Below are 15,712 nucleotides of genomic sequence, written 5' to 3' on the forward strand. Positions count from 1 at the left end.
GATAACTTGGGATGCTTTTGACCTCTCCCTGTCAGTAGCATCCCCCGTCCCAGACCTGCTCTTTGGTTGGTAATTTATACTAAGGTATACATTTCTGGCATCAACCACTGCTGGGTAGGATTTGGGGAGTCCCAGGGACTTTCCAGGGCCCTGAAATATTTTCATCAGCCCCAAGGATGCGTGCACTAGACACAACCTTGCCGAAACAGAAAAAAAAAACACAGCACTATAGACTAGCGGGGAAACAAACACACGTACACACTGCTAGGGTACTTTCAAGGGATGACATTTCTCTGGAGAGCAACCTCGTGAAGCAAAAGGCATTCACAGACTTTGATCTGGTAATGTGGTAATTTTAGTCTGGAAAATAGACCTCCAGGAAATATCCTCGCCACCTTCCCCTCCACAAAAAGTTTAAGGATAATATTCTTAGCAGCACTGTTTACAATAGTAAAAACGACCGCAATCAACCTGATCTAGAATAAAATAACCGAAACCGACAGCTACGAGGGTTATCTCAGTCTCAGGAAATGTGTGTGTGAGACAGAACTGCTCAGATCTACAAGAAAATTAAAAATATCAGCCATAATAGGTAAACACTAACCAATACTTTATAAAAACAAAAATACATAACATATTCATATATACATGAATATACAATATAGACAGACGAGGAAAAAAGGAAAGGATATAAGATCGCTCTGTTTTTGTTAAAGATGTTTTTCAAGGCCATACAAGAAAAAAGGAAGATTAACAAACAAACAACAAACACACTGACACATCCTTAGCCAGAGAGGGTAAAGGGGAGAAAACAGGTATAAATACAAAGGGAGGAAGGAGAGAAAAGCATGTGTTCAAGTCACACCTCATTCATTCATTCATTCACTTGTTAAAGCATTTCCTTGGCACGGAAATACAATGGTGGTGGTAAGACAGACTCTGCCATTGCCCAAGGGTTCCCTCAGGGAGCTGATACACCCTCCAGACCCCGCTGGCCATCACCTGGTCACCCTGAGAGTAGAGAACACGGTCCTCTCAGGAGGTGGGGCTGCCGCCTGGAGGACCTGACACCAGACCAGCCCACCTGCCCCTTGGGACAGAGCTGCCACCCTCGCCTTCGATTGCCCCAGCTGTTCCCACGCGTCCAGAGCCAATATGGCAGTGGAGGGGTTGACAAGGAATTCCATCTTCACGGTACTAACTTCCCCACCTGGGTGACCTCCACCCCAACCACCAACATACGCACTTGGTTAAGTCACAAGAGCGCAAACATAGTTCTACCACAGCTTAGCTGAAAACTGGTGGCTTCCAGCTTATGACAAATTGTTGAATTTACCTTAAGATGGCACAGGTGACATTATCCCTGCCCCAGGGGCCCCGAAGGGACAGGGGTGGCAGGCTGCCAGACACTGGACAGAGCTGGGGTGTCTTTGGTGGAAAGATACAAGAACCAGGATTCCCAATGACTAAAATACCTGAACAGCTGGGCCAGCTCTTCCTGGGACTGTCCTGAGGCAACGTCAGTGGCCTTCACCCAAGGTACCCTGGGCTAAGCACAGAAAGAGCCCCGGTCCCTGTCACAGGCGTGCGCAGTCCATGCCGCAGGAAGGGTGGGAGGGCCCGGATGCGTGAGGTGGGGAAAGGGCTCAGGCCATTATACACCTCAGAGATGGCCCGGCACTGCAGAGCAGAGCTAGGGCCCCCAAATCTGCATTTTAAAAAAGGTTTTGAGGCGATTCTCTTGCTCTGCACCAGCCTTGGGAGTCACTGGAAATGGGGACCAAACACTGCTGTCTTCAGAATCAGAAAGATCTGGGCTCAAATCCCAGCTCTGTCGCTCATTAGCTCTGTGACTTGGGCAGATGATTTAACCCCCTGAGCCCCAGCTTCCTTACTATACAACGGGAGCAATGATACCCACATCACAGGATTTCGAGTGGGCAGGGGCTCCTACTGCACGTGGAGGCACCTGCCCTCCCCACCAACACACGTCCCGTGTTGTCATCGCTGGTTTACTGGTCTAAGTATCTTGTCACTGGACGCACCGAGGGCAGCTGTTTTGTGCCCTCTCTCGTCCCTGGCATTCAGCCCAGGGTCTGGCCCTGATAGGCACATGCTATGTTCACTGTGGGAGAAATGAGCATTGTGAGGACTGATAAGACTCACAGTCGGCACTTCATACGAGTTCCCCTAAAACGCGAAAATGTAGATGGAAAAAGATACAAGTAGTAGCCTTCCTAAGCGGGCAGTTCCCTGCCTTCTTCCTGTCCCCGAATTAACACTATCTCATTTACAAGAGTCCTATGGGAGCACATTGTTTAAGGAACACAGGCTGAGGGAGGAGAAGCCACGGCTGCTTGATTTCTATCTGTACCAACCTCGAATTTCAAAGAGCGCAGGCCACAGTCTCCTACAAGAGAAGGTGCAAAGTCTCAACTCAATGCTAAGCTCAAAGCGTCACTCAGAACCGCTCACCCACAGGCTGTCGTGGTCCCACAGCAGCCACTAATAACGGAACCATTTCTGTTCTCCTTGGAGTGGCAGTTGGCAGTGGCAAACAGGAAGTTGTCTTGAAGTAGGGTGTGGTTGTGCCCTGCCAGTGTTCACGCACAGAGGCACCGCTTGTTCTGGCCCCCTCCGGGCTCCCTTTGCTCAACTTCTTTCAAGAGCAAGAGGTCTGAATTATTTCAGTGAAAACACAACTTTTTTTCTTACATGATTTAACCATCACCATCATACAAACAAAAACCAAAGGCAGAAAGGAGTCTAAAATATAGCAAGGGTCTGTGTGGCCCCCATCAGCCACTCACTTGTGGCACTGAGTTAGGAAGTGGCTGTGTGTGTGAGCGTGCGTGAGCGTGCCCCCCGCATTTCTCCGTGGACACACAGGAAATAAGACCTGATCTAGAAGACAGGCCAGGTATACCCTGAATCGTGCCTGGAGACAGGCCACCAATGTGGACTCAGCACCCACCGTGTGCACACACTGGACAGAGGACCGTCCATGAAAAGGAAAGAAGGAAAAGCCCAGGTCACCAGTTTCCAGCAATTTTTCAAGTTGGAGTGAAAGAGACCCGAAACATTTCTTAACACCACTTGCACATAAAAATGGCCATGAAAAATCACTGGTGAGCAGACAGATGCCTCAGGTGGGGTTGGGGCTGCACGTAACTGCAGAGAAGTGGGGGTGACTAGCTGGTAATGTTCAGGGGAGCCGCTTCCCGGAGCCAGGAGAGGTGTGCTCTGAAATTTTCCACTCCACTCCTACCCAGCCCTGAAGCTTGCGCCTCCAGTAGGGCTGTCCAAAATGGACTGGTCCCCAATCCAGCCTCCTACTCCTGACCTCTTTCTCAGGCAGCTACTCTCCCCACTCCACACCTCAGCCTTGTCTCAGAGCCGGCGCTAACCCACAGCCCACAGAGCACCGTCTGTGCTAAACCTCGGACTTGCTAAATGGATCGTGGGCTGACAGCACGCTCCGCCTGCCGGGCTCTCTCTTCCGTGACCCGGGCCCGGCCCCACGCCATCCTGTGTGGCAAGCGTGCCCTGCGCTCACACTTACACATCCCGGGAGACAGCCTGGCCGTTTGGATAAGGAGGCTGAGCCAGTGACACGCTGGGCAGTGCGACTCCTGGAAGACGTTTCCTGGCTCCTGGCTGAGGGCCCTGGCCAGTCAGAACGCACCACTTCCCCTTTAAGAGAGCACGCCCAGATGCGATTAGGGAAAGGCAGAAAGAAAAGCCCGGAACAGCCAGGGTTGTATCCTGAAGTTGGCAGATGAACTTGGGTTTTCCTGAACGGCACACACAAGGTGTGGTCACAGGCAGTGGGCTCCTCAGAGGAGGATCTGAGCAGCCACTGTGTTCAAAGGGCGGGGGCCTTCCCACAGCCGTACTCGGCCTGGTCCCCAGGCAGCCTGCAGGGGCCTCCGGCCTTTCTGCACCCTCTTCACGTACGGCCTGTTGGTCCTGATGGGCAGAGTCCACTGAGATCCCACCAGTATGCTTTGGAGAGAGTAGAGACGTCATAATAAAGATTGAAAAATACTTTTGTGGGACATTTTAACTACTAATTCTAATGGAGAGTTTTCACTCATTCTTAATATTCAGATAGTTTATTCCCTGATCTTGGCAAAAGACAGTAGATTTGGCTGAGGGGCAGGGGGATATCTAAAAAGACAATGGGTCCCCAAAAGTCACATGTTGTATTTTCCCACTGATACAAAATATCCATAATAGGTAAATCCATACAGAGAAAGCAGATCAGTGGTTATCAGGGGAAGAAGAGAATGAGGAGCGACTCCTTTAGGGGTACAGGGTCTCCTTTGGGGGTGATGAAAGTGTTTTAGAACTAGGTAGAGGCGACGCTTACACAACATTGTGAATCAACTCAGTGAATTACAGTTCATTTGCTTTAAAATGATTAATTTTGTTATCTGAATTTCACCTCCATCTCAAAAAAAAAAAACCCCAAACAAAAAAACAAAACAGTGGTAAAGTGTGTTTCAGGTATTTTTATCATCTACTAGGATCTCTCCTGTGTTTCATGCAACATTTCTTTGTTTCTAAAGGCCAATAGGCACATGAAAAAGTGTTCAATATTGCTAATTATCAGAGAAATGCAAATTAAAACTACAACGAGGTATCATTTCACACCAGTCAGAATGGACACCATTCAAAAGTCCACAAATGATAAATGCTGGAGAGGCTGTGGAGAAAAGAGGACCCTCCTACACTGCTGGTGGGAATGCAGTTTGGTGCAGCCACTATGGAAACAGTTTGGAGATTCCTCAAAAAACTAAAAATAGACTTACCATATGATCCAGCAATCCTACTCCTGGGCATATATCCAGAGGGAATTCTAATTCGAAAAGACACATGTACCCCAATGTTCACAGCAGCACTCTATACAATAGCCAAGACATGGAAACAAACTAAATGTCCATCGACAGAGGACTGGATAAAGAAGCTGTGGTATATTTATACAATGAAATACTACTCAGCCATAAAAAAATGCCATTTGCACCATGGATGGACCTGGAGATCATCATTCTAAGTGAAATAAGCCAGAAAGAGAAAGAAAAATACCATATGATATCACTCATATGTGGAATCTAAAAAAAGAAAAGAGAAGACACTAATGAACTTATCTACAAAACTCAAACAAACTCACAGACCTAGTAAACAAATTTATCTTTACCAGTTGGGGGAAGGAGGTGGGAAGGGATAAAGTGGGACTTCGAGATTTGCAAATATTAACTACTATATATAAAATAGATTAAAAACAATTTTTTTTCTGTATAGCACAGGGGATTATATTCAATTATCTTGTAGTAACCCATAATGAAAAAGAATATGAAAACAAATATATAAATATATGTATGTATATGTATGACTGAAACATTGTGTTGTACACCAGAAATTGATACATTGTACTTCAATTTTTAAAATTTTCTTTGTTTGTTTTTTTTTTTTTTTTTGGTGTGTGACAGTACTGGGGATAGAACCCAGCAGCTTGTGCATGCTAAGCATGTGCACTACCATTGAGCTTTTACATCCCCTCCACCTCCCCCACCACAAGCAATGTTTCTTTGTAAAACTACCTATTACCTGATAAATCTTACGGTAACCCCGGCAGAAGAGTGTACACCTTTTAATAAGGAAAAATAAAAAGAAACCTCTAAGAGACAAAAGCTTTCCCAGACTCAGAAGTATGCCCCTACCAGAGAATGTGAGACTGTGGGAAGATGGCAGCATCCCAGACCGTGCCACGTACGCTAGGCAGTGCTTATTGGCCTCTATAAGGCCGTCTCAAGTTGGGACCATCCCTTCAGCTTGACCATGTAACCAAAGCCAGAGAGAGGGAGTCTCCCATGGGAGAATTATTCAGGAGAACACGATTTGGGGTCTCTGACTTTGGGCTTCCTTTCCCCCTCTTATACAGAGTTTCTTCTCTGAATACTGGAGAATCCGTTTCTAGCTGGGAGGGGGCCGTGCTGCTTGCCAAAGCAGAACTGGTTTCTCCAATTCCATGTCTTTGGAATGGAGCCAGTAGGAATGAGGGGCTGTGAGCCGACCACCCACCTATTCCAGCTCCACTTTCGGGGGCTAGAGACAGTCTGCTCCCAAAGGTAAGGCTGTGAGCCACGTCCTCCAGACTTCAGGCTAGCAGGTCAAGGGCTCACGGGCACACTTCCCCGACTCAGGGGACCGTCAAGAGGAGGCCTGTTGGATGTTGCAATACTCAGAAGAAACACAGATGAAAGGGCAGGCTCCGTGGCCTGGGAGCCTGAGTCTTTCCAGAGATATCTGTGAGTAACTTTCCCGGTAACTGTTTGCTGAGAGTTCTAGGATGACCTGGAGAACAGAGATGTTAACAACTTTTGTGGACCAGCTCTCCCGGAGCCCTCTGGTCTTTCTGGAATACTTTCCCTGCCTTTTCACCCTGTTCTTGCTCCCACCTCAGGTGCCTGGGAATACGTAGGTGGCCTAGGTTCTCAGCAAACATATGACTTAAGAAAGTAAGATGCAATATTTATACTGCTCAGGCATCTGAGGAACAGCAAATTGAGAACCTTAATTCTGTTTAGTTTATTTTTGGGGAGGGGTAATTAGGTTTATTTATTTATTATTATTTTTTTAATGGAGGTACTGAGGATTGAACCTAGGACCTTGTGCTTGCTAAGCACTCACTCTACCATTGAGCTGTACCCTCTCCTCAAGAATATTAATTCTGAACACAAAAACAGGCAGGCGCAACCCAATTAAAAAATGGGCAAAAGACCTGGACAGACATTTTCCAGAGAAGATATACATATGGCCAATAATCACGTGAAAAAATGATCAACATCATTAGTCATCAGGGAAATGCAAATCAAAACCACAATGAGATACCACTTCACACGTACTAGAGTGGCTATGTATATAAAAAAACAACAACCAAAAAAACCCCAAAACGGAAAATAACAAGGTTGGTGAGGATGTGGAGAAATTGGAACCTGTGGGCACAGTCTGTGGGAACCTCAAATGGTGCAGCCTCTATGGAAAACAGTATGGTGGTTCCTCCAAAAATTAAACATGGAATCACTATAAGATCCAGCAATTCTACTCCTAGACTATACACCCAGAAGAACTGAAAACTGGTACCCAAACAAATCCCTGTAAAGGCATGTTCAAAACAGCACTATTAGCAATAGCCAAAAGGCGGAAACAACCCAAACGTCTATCAATGGATGAATGGACAAATCATGGTATATACATAACCACAGAGTATTATTCAGTCATAAAAAGGAATGAGGTACTGATACACACTACAACATGGGTGAATCAGAAGACATCATGCAAATGAAAGAAGCCAGGCACAAAGGGTCACATACTGCATGAGTCTATTCATATGAAATGTCCAGAATAGGCAAATCCATAAGAGTCAGAAAGCAGACTGGTGGTTGCCAGTGACCGAGGGGAGGGGGGAGGGGAAACAGCCTCGTGGGTATGAGGTTCTATTTTGAGTGATGCAACATTTCGAACCAGATAAAGGAGGTTGTTGCACAACACTGTGAATGTACTCAATGTCACCAAATTGTTCACTTCAAAATGGTTAATTTTATGTTGTTTGAATTCCACCTCAACAACCGCCCCCCCCCATAGAAAAACTGCAGCAAGTTAAGGGCCAAGACAATCCACAAACAGCACGATCAGTTTCAGAATAACTGAGAGTTACCTTCAAAACCCTTCTTGGAATCCCTTAAAGAAAGTAATTTTTAAGTTAAGGTAACTAGGATGGCCAACAGAAGATAGTTCCTAAGACAGCACTCCAAGACAGCAGTTCCTAAACATGGTTAATTCGGGTCCACAATGAAGTGGTGATTAGTCTTAAACAATATTACACCCACATCCAGGCACGTGGGCTGCACTAGCCATTTACAAATGGGACACTGAGGCACAGCACCCTCATCTCTGCCAGCCCCTTCTACCCTGATACAGCCATCATTTCCACCAAGGGGACTCAGGTCTTAAACCCTGAAGTTGGGACATAATCACAGACTCCCCAAAAGCAAGAAGAAACCCCACAGGTAACCATTCTTTGCTACCCCCTGCTGGCCCCTTCTGGGGCTGTCATCACCTCCTCAGCTCTGCAGCCAAGGGGCCGCCCAGCCAGGCTTCCCCACGGGCATGGGTGTCCTCTCCAAGTGCACACCAGGCTAGACAGCACGGCCCCTGGAGAGTGAAGATGACTTGTGATGCCTGCGTGTCCATCCCATTCCTGCCCTGTGGGGGTCACCTTGAACCAGTCCAATTCCCCTTCCACGGGACGCCTTGCCAAATGTTGGATTCCCGAAATCTCTTTCTCTAGGCTAAATACTCCCAGACATCTTTTAAAACCATTCCTCACGAAACGTCATTTTCACTATTTCCCCATCTCTGGGGCCCCTTTGGTACCGACTGTCCTTCCTAAACAGTGGCACTCAGCAGGGAGAACACTACAGGTGGGGTCTGAGCGGCTCCCAGCTGCGTTCTGCATCTTATTTTCCTATTAATGCAGAGAGAGCCAAGCTGGAGTTTTTTTTCCTGAGAGCTGCATCACCCCTAAGCCTTATTTCACACGCTTTGCTGCCAAGCTGCTTAGCCACAGGTATCCTTTAAAAATGTCACCTTGTCGGAGTCAGTCCACTGCTCTGGCCTGTTGAGATTTTTCTGGACCCTGACTCATTAATGTAACTATGCTCCCTTCTAAATCTACCTTGGGAAACTGGCACCAGCGTCATTCTTCTTTCAAATCCTCATTCAGAACGTGGAAGAAGATGGGGCCAAGCATGAAACCCCATACACCCCTCGTGTGACAGGGACCTGTGAACAGCACTCCTGAGGCGCGGCTCCAGCCAGGCAACTGCCATTCAGGGTGGTGTGTCACTTGGTCCACACTTCTCCACCTTCACTGGTAAGGATCCCATGCATGACTAACAACAGCCCTCCTACCAGTGGCTGAAGGACTAAGTGTACAGCTCTCAGCAGTGCCTTACACATAGTGAGCAATCAAATGTGCCTTTATAACTGACAAGAAATACAATAATAGAAAAAAACCTGGTTTTCCAATCCCCAAACTACCCTCCTTATTGGCAACCAAATACAGACGTTAAGCAGCTGAAATCACTACCAAGAGCACCAGTATCCGAGAGCTGAAGTCGGAATCCCAGCTAGTTCCTAGAATTTGTATGCTCTGAGGTTAACAATATCTGTCCTTCCAGGGCTGTAGGGAGGAGTCAATGAGATCAGGAATGTAAAAGAGGTTTAAAAGTTGAGCCAGGCTATGCAAACATAAAAGAGCAGCATTATGATTATTACTGTTATAAATCTCTCCAAGATACCATTTCCACTGGCAGAAACCTGCCTGTCAGGCCAAGGAAGAACCTATAGACGCACTAAGGCTGCCAGAAGGCAGGTCTGTCAGCTTAGCACGCTGAACTGCTGCAAAGCAACTAGGCTTTCCCAAAGATGGAAGGGTGGGAGGGTTTGGCTGATTCAAATGCAAAAGCCTAAGGGTGAGGAGGACTGGAAAACCACTCAGTATTCACCGCCGTCCCTCTACCATTCCAACACCTAGGTCTGTGGTTTCCCTTCAGGGCTCTTCATTCACTCCAGCCACGAGGTTATCTACACTGTGGGATGGGTAGCTGGAGGCACACAGATCAGCACACATTTTCTGCCTGAGGCCTTCAAAAGGTGAGTCTCCATCCCATCCCAGCCTAAAAGCCAGGAGGACAAGGGGAGGGTAACAGGGCCCCCATTTGTGGGGGCAGATTGGAAACAAATCAGAACAAAGACTGTCTTAACCTCTGTGCTGCAGCCAGTTCACCCAGTTTGAATGGGGCAATGAGGAGGTGGTGGTCCGATAATGTGCAGGGTGGCCCGAGTTCTAGCTCCCCAGCCCCACTGTGCAGGCCAGGCCCCTGTCCTGAATTTATGCTAGGACCAGAGGGCTCGGCTCGCCCCTCCCCAGTTCAGTGGGGCTGCCATGAAAAAGCACAGGACACGCACTAAACCGTAAAGACCGAAAGCAAGCCTCACCGTTATTCTCCGCAAGATTAGAGGATACCAAAAAACAAAACAAAACAAAACAGCAAAAAACCTTGTTTTCATATAGATGAGAGAAACGAGAAAAAGAAATCTGCTCATGACAGCACTCCATGGTGAGAATTATGTCACCCCTTGGCCTAGGTCACACTCAACTACAGTCTTTTTTTTTTTTTTTTTTAATGGAGGTACCGGGGATTGAACCCAGGAACTCATGCATGCTAAGCAGGCGCTCTACCACTGACCTATACCCCCACTTCCCACATTTACTAGCTTGGAAACTTCCATTTCAACCGTCCATTTTCATTCGCACATGAGTGGGTGATGCTTGGAGTCCGGGGAGGTTTGGACCTGTCCCTGAGGGACTCACCGCCCTGGATCAGGGCAGACTCCCTGCTCAGAAGGCCTTTCCCAAGGCCTAGATGAGGTTTTCTCCCTCTTTTTCGATTTGTTTGGTTTAAAATATTTAACCCGAGGCACAATGAAGTGTCTCATTTGCGACGTTCTCCTAGACCATTAGACTGGGACTCCACACTCATTACGCTGATGAACGTGCTACTTACCCATGCAAATTTCATCCGCGCAGACACCGAGATGGGAGGTGCTCAAGGTAGGCTCTCCAGGGCTGATTTAATTACACAGCCATTCAGCGGGTGAAGCAGAGCAATTTTTAGCCAACCGTTCTAGTAAATATTATGGAAAACCCTTTCATAGAGTGCTAATGCTGGCTTAGTGATTTCCAACGTGCCCAGATTTAGTTCTCATTCAAACACTTACAGGTTCCCCAAAGATGCTCCCTACAAGGCCAGAAAAATCAAACAGATGATGCATTAGCTGACAGGCCATCTTGTAGTTGAACATTATTTTTTAAAAAATACTATAAGCCCCTGAATATCAGTCTCATGTAGGTGAGGACAAACTTGAAACCCCACTAACTTTCCTGCGGCCGGCCGACCTCTGCCCCTCCCCCAGGCTCTCGGAGAGTCCCGCCGACCGGCTTCTGGGCCGGCTGCACTGCTCCCGGGGGTTGGACAAAACAACCACCACGAACCACTTTCGGACGTTTGAAACAATACCCAGTCACTGCATCCACTCCCCCGGAGCGTCCCGGAGGAAATGGCATCACTACTTTCATTTTATTGCGTTTGTAAGCAACCAAAAGTAAACAACACGTCCTAAGACGATGATTATGCCATCTGATGTCGGCAGCTGCAGAGTATGCTCGGGAATGTTATCAAATGACCTGGCGGAGAAATTAATTTTCAAGAGCTAAAATAACCCTCCGCTGCACATGCCCGGCCGTTTCTCTAACTGCAGAAACGGATTTCACTTTCCATAGTTAGAAAACTCTCAGGCATCCCGGTTTCTTCAGAAAAGTCTATAAATAACCCAGGATCAGCAAAATTTATGCAAAACATCCTGCTAGAAGAAGAAATGTAAACTAAAACCACTTACAGAGAGACTCGGGCTGCCAACTTAATCTGATTCTACGACGACTGTAAACACGTTGTACTTTTGGAACCTGAAGCGATCCATATTAGCACGGATGCCATCACAGAAAAGAAAAAAGAGAGAGAGAGAGAGAGAGAGCCATCCCCTCCAAACTAAACAACAACAGAAGCCCAACCCCCGAACAGAGCACCGTGATTGGGGTTCAGGGTTCTGCACAATCCGAGACCGACCACTGACCAGCTGCAGTCAGTACCAGCTATCCGAGCTTGCACACGCCAACTGTTTTGACTACAGGCACTTGTTAAACACAGAGTTTCAGGTCCTACCAGTTGGACACCAGAAGTTCACAGAACTGACCCAGTGCCAAGAACAACAAGCCCAGAAAGCGAAACGGCTGCCTCGTGCGCAGTGTTTTTGTTAACCGTGAATGCAAGCTCCAGAGCAATTGGGTAACAATTAAGAAGACAACCGAAATTAAATAACAAAAGCAGAAGATTACCACCTCGAAGGAAATGCAGATGTTGGCCGATAAAGGACAGACGTCAACCTAGTTTACTGGTGGGGTGGGTGGGGGGTTTTCGGAGAGAATGGGGGAGTGGGGGAGGGGCAGGTGTCACATGACAAACTGCGGTTATTAGCAGAAGGAACTGGGTGCTTCCTTGAAGCATCTTGTACTTAGAGATTGACTTAAGAGATTTTGTAACCTCTAAGGCCTTGGTACACATCTAGGGTGACTGCAGGAGCATTGGAATTTGAACTTTGGTAAATCCCATAGGGGAAAAAAAGGGGCGTGCTGAATGGAGTTTTCAAGACACAGGAAAGGGACTTCAAAGTTGCCTGCTCCATGCAGTGAGGCCCCTGAGCCACAGAGGAAGCAAATGGAGGGGACAGTGCCCCTGGGCTGCTTCTGACCTGGTACTGAGGAAGGTTTCCCTCTCTCCTTTGAGGTTAGGGCTACTGGGGCCAAACTTTCTCCCTCATCCGGACTGGAGGCTGTGCCCTCTGACAGGTGGCAGTGAATAAAGTATTTGCATTTGGCAAAGTAAAATAAAAAGGAAAGCTTAAATTGCTTATTTAACAAGGTTTTTCATATCTTCCCCAGAATGCATCAAACACTATCTTATTTTAGGACCAAGACAATTGACCCACCCCCTATCGGTCATCTGTCTCTGATTTGAAGAATAAAATGCTGCCCCTTCCCCACACCAGAGGTTTAGGGGAAAGGAATGAGCAGGTAGAAACAGGTTGTTTATAAAAGCTATTGTGACTGTGGGCCAGGTTTGTGTTTATCCTGGAAGTAAATGTCACCCCTCTGGTTCCTGGGGTCACCAGTGCAATGGTGGTGCATATGAATCCACACAGCAGTTGCCCCTTTCCTCCGGAATGAACCCACATTTTCTTACAAACTATGTATAGAAACGGTTTCAATGGGATCTGAGGTGGAGCTGCCCTAGAGTGAAACGCAGCACTTCCCTGATGGGTCAAGAAAGCAGAGCAAAGGCAGTTTGGAGCATCCCAGACAACGGAAAGCAAAAGGCAGGAAGAGGCTGAGGAATGCGAGAGAAGGAGGGAAGGGATGTGCTGGAGAGAAGGTTCAGGTCAGCAAAGTGAGGCTCACAGAAGCCTCAGCCCCTGGATTGGCAAATGACTTCTTAAAGCGACCCCAGAACTTTGGTGAGTCCGACCTCTTGCTGAGAACTCCATGGTTTATGTATCCCCTCCACACATATTATGTTATTTGATTCTCAGAAACATCCTAGGAGATAGGGGAGGGCCGGTATGACTATCCCCATTTAAAGGATTTAAAGGAGGAAAACTGAGGCCCAGAGAAGCCTTGGTCTCTGCCCCACGAACGCTTCTTGTGCTGCTTTATTATCTGCAAAGCATTTTAAAAGTAGCAGACTTTATTATTCTCATTTTTACAGACAAGTAAACTGAGATTTTGGAGAGGCTACAAATCACATTCAAGGCAACGCTACAAATCACATTCAAGGCAAACTGCAAATCAATCACACACAGCATCAGGTCCCCTACCTCCTAACCTAGTCCTTCCTTCCTTGCCTCTATCAAGTTTCCAAAACACATAATGATAGAACTGAAAAAGTCCAGAAAAGTTGTTTTATTATAAAGGCACATCATCTCCTTTGATTTCCTCTGTGTACGCTTCCCAAGAGAGTGAAGTCTCTGTTTCCCCTGGTCCTGTGGGGCTCCTGGAGTAAGCCCCACTGGCCTTCAAACCCAGACGTCCTGGGGTCTCCTCCTCTCAAGGCCAGAACCCCGGGCTGGGAGCCTGACGTGGGGCTCAGAACTCCCACTCCTGTGGGAGCACCCCAAGACTTAATTATTCTTCAGCTTGTGGGTCGCCCACCTGGGGTGGTATGGAGCCCAATTATATCACAAGCATGCCCCTCCTACAGTCCCACTGTGGTTCCTTCTTTATGCTTCCAGTTGAAGACGATCTTTTTTGCTAGGTTCCAGTCTTTTTTTTCTGATGGTTGTTTAAAGCAGTCAGTTGTGGTTTTGTTGTGATCATGAGAAGAGGCAAACTCATGGTCCTACCACTCCACCACCTTGACTGGGAAATTTCCCTTGATTTTCCCAAAACTCCAAGTCTTTGTGGTTTTTCAGTTCACAGATTACAGCTCCCTAACATGGAGGGCTCCTCTCCACACTCTTGTGGAGAGCTCCGGACATCTGTACTCAAGAGCTACTATTTCAATGCAAAGCAACCACCTCCACCAAGTTTGCACCCTGTCCTGCTTTGATCTGATTAGTTCACCCACGTGCTAATCTCTGGCTCCTCACCTAATCCCAGACTAAGTAGCCGCCAGAGCGGATGCCCCAGCAGGCCTGCCAAGCTGTGTGCCTTGTAGCTGGCATCTCCAAGGTGTGCTGTCTCACATGTAGAAAGGATCTGGCTGCATCTTTTCTTCGTGTGTTTCAAGGTTATGCTTTCACTGGGTTCTTTTGCAACAGAGGCGGAGGAAAATAATCGACTAAACGAAGGGCCCCTCTGTTAAATTCCCTGTCTGTGTCAAGTGGACACACTCCCAGCTTGATAGGGGGCGATATTACTATTATGTGATACACGTGAGCAGGTTCATTGTCGGTTGGGGGCATTGCCTCTGAGGGGACATGGTAGTGAGTTAGTGCAGTCAAAGGTTGGCAGCAGTGAAGGGGGACGTTCGTCAGGAACTCAGGCACTCAGGGGCTTGACCAGAGATGCTGAATGTGGGCTGCAGGAGGGGAGAGATCTGGAGGTGCTGGATAGAAGGTTCTAGAGTGTTTTGCCGCCACCGCCACTGCCTTATGAATCTATCTCTCCCCCTGCTTTCTCCCTGAAAACAAAATAGAATAAAACATAGGACCAAAAGACAGAAAAGCTGGGTGCCAAGGTGGACATCACGTTGAATGTCACTAAAGCAGCCTAGGTCGTGAGGATGCATCAAATCTGCGTGCTGCTGTTGACTGGAGGAGCTCTGTGATTGGTTGAGATGCACAGGTGGTGCCTCCCACTGTTTAACTGAGGTTGTTTTGGTAACCAGAGGACATTTGCATCCATGCTGCCTGAAAAGAATACGGGCCTGGGTAAATCAGAGCAGTCTCAGCAGGAAAACTCGTTTGCTTACAAGACACAAAGTGAGAAGAATATTTCCATGCATCTTATGACTCCTCTGAGCACAGAGACCATTTTTATTTTCAAACCCAAAAAGTAGGACACATGATTTGACAAGCAGTGGCATATTTAGGGAAGACAGAAGTGGCTATTTAAAATCAACTTCTGAAAATCTGAGAGGCGTGGCCACTAGTAAAATTAGTGAAAGTGGGCTAATCGAGGAATAAGGGTCATTAGCATTAATTTGTTGTAGCTGGTACTAGCGTACTTAACAAAGCTTGTTCTACCGTAGACCAGACAAAAACAGTGCTTTGCTCACGGATATGGTGATTTTAGGAAGGCACAGTCCCTCCAGCCCGGAGGATGACAGCAGTGATAGAGACAAAGCTGAGGTTCTCTGTCCACGCTTGGGGCTTTTAGACGCCCCTCCAGCGAAAGGGTACATTGCTGCATCAGAGTACATATACAGAGAAGGAAGTTGGTCAGGACCCAGTGAGGTCTTTAAAACGTGGCCTGGATATGTGCAGAGCTGGTCAAAAAAAAGGATGGAGGCTTGAGCTGTCAGGAGACAGA

At 47.3% G+C, this 15,712-nt stretch overlaps 1 protein-coding gene across 5 annotated transcripts in view; it reads right to left on the reverse strand.

Moving 5' to 3' along the window:
- Positions 1 to 15,712, reverse strand: part of ATXN7L1 (ataxin 7 like 1) — a 214,071-nt gene that overhangs the window by 51,726 nt on the left and 146,633 nt on the right. Inside the window, exon 1 of one of the 5 annotated variants that reach the window (XM_006198507.4) lies at positions 3,563 to 3,675. The exons of 2 other annotated variants lie outside the window; for them this stretch is intronic. The gene's annotated coding sequence lies outside the window, so the exon portion shown is untranslated. Of the gene's footprint in view, positions 1 to 2,378; positions 2,398 to 3,562; positions 3,676 to 15,712 lie in introns of those variants that run through there. 2 more of the 5 variants (XM_015234561.3, XM_015234560.3) reach the window with 2 other exon arrangements.

Source organism: Vicugna pacos, chromosome 7 (assembly GCF_048564905.1).
Source record: "Vicugna pacos chromosome 7, VicPac4, whole genome shotgun sequence".
Lineage (NCBI taxonomy): Eukaryota > Metazoa > Chordata > Mammalia > Artiodactyla > Camelidae > Vicugna > Vicugna pacos.